Source organism: Babylonia areolata, chromosome 23 (assembly GCF_041734735.1).
Source record: "Babylonia areolata isolate BAREFJ2019XMU chromosome 23, ASM4173473v1, whole genome shotgun sequence".
Taxonomy (NCBI): Eukaryota; Metazoa; Mollusca; class Gastropoda; order Neogastropoda; family Buccinidae; genus Babylonia; species Babylonia areolata.
In genome coordinates this window covers 47,928,439-47,933,438 of record NC_134898.1, presented here as the reverse complement: position 1 = coordinate 47,933,438, position 5,000 = coordinate 47,928,439, and the positions used below count along the sequence as shown (strand labels likewise).

Here is a 5,000-nt window from a genome sequence, read left to right as displayed (position 1 = left end):
TCTCCTTACATTTCGAAATACCTGCCAACACACATCGGCTGATTTCAGAAATGATACAAAGGAACACAGGAGGGAAATAAGAACGGCTTGGGTTGAACCTAGGTGTCTAGCTCACAACGAAATGCTTAGCAGCAGTGAAAATAAGTGGGGTTTGTTTGTTTGTTTTTTATTATCATTATTCTTTTTTCTCCTTCTTCTTCTTCTACTTTTTTTTTTTTTTTTTTTAGTCACTCGCAGACCTATTTACGCAGGCGGCTCGCTTGCGAAATTCTCAGGTCTTGGATTTCAGTCCTTTTGAACCGTCCAGGTAACTTAAAACCAAAATCGTGTTGTGTGTGTGTGTGTGTGTGTGTGTGTGTGTGTCTTTCTGTGTCTGAGTGTGAGTGTACACGCGTAGGTGCGTGCATGCATGCGTCGTGTATGTGCGTGTGTGTGTGTGTGTATGTGTGTATGCACGCGTGCGTTGTGTGTTTGCGTACTTGCATGTATATAATTATGCGTGTGCTCGAACGTAAGCTTGTGTATGTATGTCTTTGAATGTGAGGTCAGGGGGTGAGAGGGGGTGGAGGGGGGACTGGGGGGGAGCGGGGACTATGGGGGAGGGGGGGGAGGGTTTGGGGGGGCGCTGGGGCGGGGGGGGGGGGGGGGGGGGGGAGGGTGGTACTGACGTACCGTTGCACGCTCCAGCGCGCTAGCAGCTCTGCTACGCCTGTACTTACCAACATTTTCAGGTCGTCGTCGTCGTCGTCGTCACGCTCAGCTAACTCCTCCTATTTCGCAATTGCACAAACAGCCTTGCTGACTGTGTATAAATAAAGCTCCCCCCTATATATATATCTCTCTCTCTGTGTGTCTCTCCGTCTATCCTTTCCGGTGTCTTTAAGCTGGGTTTCCTCGTCTGAAGATTTTGGAGAAGGGTTAGCTTGGTAGTGCCGACCAGGGGTAAGCAATCTTTTTTTTTTTTTTTTTCTTCTTCTTCTTCTTCCTGCACGTTACATAGTGGGATTTTGGGTTGTTGTTCTTTTCGGTGTGCCTGTTGGTCTCTTCGCTGGTTGGTAAGTTATATGTGTTGTTGTTGGCTATAGCTTAGCCTTCCATCATAATTGTCATCGTATCAGGGAGCTGATTAGGAGAGGGAAAAAGAAAAAAAAAAGAACCAATCTTGCAAACCAATACTGTTAACATGCCTTCTATGCATGAACACTTTTTTGTTTGTTTGCTCGATATGTATGCGTAATTGTTCGCTGACTAATTTCCACGAACATTTTATTCTGAGTTATGTTTGTAGTTGTAATGAAAATTGCTCGACTTTGGCGTATAATAGTTTGCTTAGAATAATCGATGTAGGCTATGCATGTGCTAAGTTTGTATTCAACAAACTGGAAGGTTATAACACTGACTGTGCAGACAGTGGGCGTGGGTTTCGTGGGGGTGGGGCGTGGGGTGGAGATGTTGTGGTTGTAATTCGTGTGTATTATGTATTGTGGTGTGATACTTCACGTGTTAAAATCAGGTTGCGCGCAGCCACAACACAGCGCCATTGGGTTTTTTTGTTTGTTTGTTGGTTTGTTTGTTTTGTTTTGTTTTTCGACTTTGCCTATCTGCAATGTATTTGTTTACTACCAAAGGGTTTGGTTGTTTTGTTCTACATAATTTTGCCAGTGACAACTCTTCTTGTTGCCATGGGTTCTTTCTTGCGTGCGCTAAGCGTATTCTGCTTACAGGGACCTCAGTTTATCGTCTCATCCGAATGACTAGCACCCAGACACCACTAGTTTGATGTGTAGTTGAGGGGGATGGGTTGGGGTGGGGAGTGTGGGGGATACGGGTCCGTCAAATGCTTAGAATCGACCCTGTGGACACTCATCCTAGTTGTGCGCATTACCACTGGGCCCCCGTTACGCTTTAACAAAATTTTTTTGGTATCGATTTTGTTCTTGTTCGGATTTGCTGTTTTTTGTGGGGTTTTTTGTGTGTGTGTTTTGTGTTTTTTTTTTTGTTTTTTTTTTTTTTTTTTTTTTTTTTTTTTTTTGATGCGCGCTTTCTGTATTATGTTGGTGACCTCCCCTCCTCCACATGCATTCTCAACATAGGCGCCCCACAGGGATGTGTTCTATCCCCACTGTTGTACTCACTATTCACGCATGCCTGTGCAACTCAAAATGAATGTAACACCATGGTCAAGTTTGCCGACGATACTACTCTAGAAGGGCTGATTACGAACAGTGATGAGTCAAAATATAGGGAAGAAGTACTGGAACTTGTCAGCTGGTGTGATCAAAACAACTTAGAACTCAACGTATCAAAAACAAAAGAATTAACTTTAGATTTCAGGAAGACCAGACCTGACGCCTTACCACGTGTCATTGAAGACAAGCAAGTAGTGATCATCAGCGAATCTACATTTCTCGGACTGATCATTTCCAACGATTTGAAATGGGAGAAAAATACGGAAAAAATTGTAAAGAAAGCACAACAGCGCCCGTACTTTCTTCGGCGCCTCAAAAACTTCGGAATTAAAAAAGAAATCATGGTTGATTTCTACAGAGCAGTCATTGAAAGTGTGCTAACCTTCGCTATTACTGTTTGGTACGGAAACATTTCCAAGACAGAAGTTGCAGCCCTGAACAGAACAGTAAAAACTGCCACCAAGATTACCGGGGCTGATCTACCTTCTCTAGACGACATTTATTATAAGCGGTTACTAAAAAAAAAAGCAAAACCAATCAGCCAGGACAAATCACATCCAGCTTTTGGGATTTTCGAGATGCTCCCCTCTGGACGACGGTACAGAAGTATAAGAACGAAAACCAGTCGCTTCACGAATAGCTTTTTCCCCAAAGCAGTCAATGCTTTGTCTCTCGAACAAATCCAGTATGATTAAATAGAATTGCGCAATCAACATCTACCTGAAGATCTAGTTATCAGCCCCATCCACATGTAATGTGTGGCTTCTGTTCAAATGTGTGTGTGTGAGAGAGAGAGAAAGAGAGAGAGAGAGTGTGTGTGTGTGCACGTGTGTGTGCGTGTGTGTGCATGTGTGAGTATGCACAAGTTTTTGTATTGATATGCACATGTGTGTATCCTAATTTCTACTGTATCTGTGTTTGTGGATGATTTTCTATCTATATTCGTACCTTGTTATGTAACTCCCCCCCCCAACCCCCACCCCCAATATTCCGTGTGACCCCGGTACACGTGATAATAAAGACATACTCTGTTCTATTCTGTTTGTTTTTGTTGTTGTCCTTCTTGTTTATTTGTTTGTTTATCTTTGTTTGTATGTGTACTAAACAAATTGTTGGGTTTTTTTGTTTTTATTAACCCTATAACTGCTGCTGATTGCGTCAATGAAGGGTTGTCCACTCACCACTGAAACAGCATTCAACTTGGCATTAGTTATTAACCCGTAGCCTGCGGAATCTTGGTTCAATGACATCAGTGTGGTATGGATTTGAAAAAAAAAAAAGAAAAAAAAGCATTTTACTATTGTTTTATGTGCTTATCAGTGTGTAACGAAACTCCCGCTCTCCCAAGAGAATAAAATGCCTCCAGACTTGTACGCCCAGTCTTATATCAGTGAGGTGGTAGCCCTCCACTGACAAGCGTACTAAGTAGGTCAGCTGCAGCCAAGGGAGTTAAGCTAACAGGTCAATCAGCGTGTCAGTCACCATTCTGTATATGGACTTGTTCCCTTCGTGGGGAATGTCGCACTTTTTATTTTTATTTTTTTTTATTTTATTTTTTTTTATTTCAAGAGCGTTGGGTTCTGCTGCTGGTCAGGCCTCTGCTTAGCAGATGTGGTGTAGCGTATGCGGAGTTTTCCGAACGCTCTGTCACCTCCTTGAGTAACTGAACTGGTGTTTTGGTCAGATCAGCTAACTCGGTAACGTCAGTGGAACGTGCTGTTTGAACTTTGAGATCCATGCCATACTAATGATTATCATTACATCAAAGCTCGACAGTGGCGGGTTTTTTTTAAAACACCTTCAGCGCCAAAGGGGAAAAAAACAGTAGAAAGTGGAGTTTCAAGTCATTCAAACAATATCTCCAAAACAAAAAGCTTAAACTCAAGAAAATTCGTCTGGAGATACACAGCTTTTAATAACCTCTATGAATTTCCAGTCCTTCATCCAGGGTTATTTCCCTTCTTCCGATGACGTCATCAGTGACGTCACTATGCATGTACGTGATACGTTCTACGGCACTAAAAGGGATTTGGAATAAAAAGCCTTTTAGGGTCTCTCTCTTCTCTCTCCTTTTTGACCATAGATCGAAATTAATTGAGCCTAAGCATCATAATAATCCTTGCAGTTTTAGATTAAATGTGTTGTTGTCGTCCATAAATAAGTCTACTCTATATGGACTCGCTATTTATAGTTACAAATCTTTGAAAAAAAATGAACATTATAAATATCATAATATTTCCTTCTGCTGATGTATAAGTTTATGATATAATTGTGGTATCCGTTATGATTCCAGTATTTGTACTTATGTCACACCCCTTCAGTAAGGGGCTTTGGCCTTTATTTGAATAAAACAGTTCGTCTCTCTCTCTCTCTCTCTCTCTCTCTCTCTCTCTCTCTTATTCAACCTAAGTTTTATAGTAGCCCATGTCGCTTTAGATTTAATTTGCTTATGTCATCTAGAAATGAGATTGTTTTACGTAATGTTGCATTCTACATTTACTATGCCTTGAAACAAATTACGTACGGCTGTAACTTAAATCATAGTATCAATATGAATTTTCATGACAATAATTATGTCAAGAACAAAATACTAGACGCTGTGTTATCGTAATTTTCGTTGGTTGTTTTGTATATGATTTTCCCTTCAGTTGGGGGCTTAGGCCTAAATCTGAATCTGAATAAACAATTCGCATTCTCTCTCTCTCTCTCTCTCTCTCTCTCTCTCTCTCTCTCTCTCTCTCTCTCTCTCTCTCTCTCTCTCTCTCTCTCTCTCTCTTGGTATTTTATTATCATTACATTGTTGTTTTTCTT

General features: G+C 41.3%; 1 protein-coding gene across 1 annotated transcript in view; it reads left to right on the top strand.

The window, feature by feature from the left end:
• Nucleotides 1-794: 794 nt before the first annotated feature.
• Nucleotides 795-5,000, top strand: part of LOC143297991 (uncharacterized) — a 26,600-nt gene continuing 22,394 nt past the window's right edge. The window contains exon 1 of the mRNA XM_076610629.1: nt 795-942. The gene's annotated coding sequence lies outside the window, so the exon portion shown is untranslated. The remainder of the gene's footprint in view (nt 943-5,000) is intronic.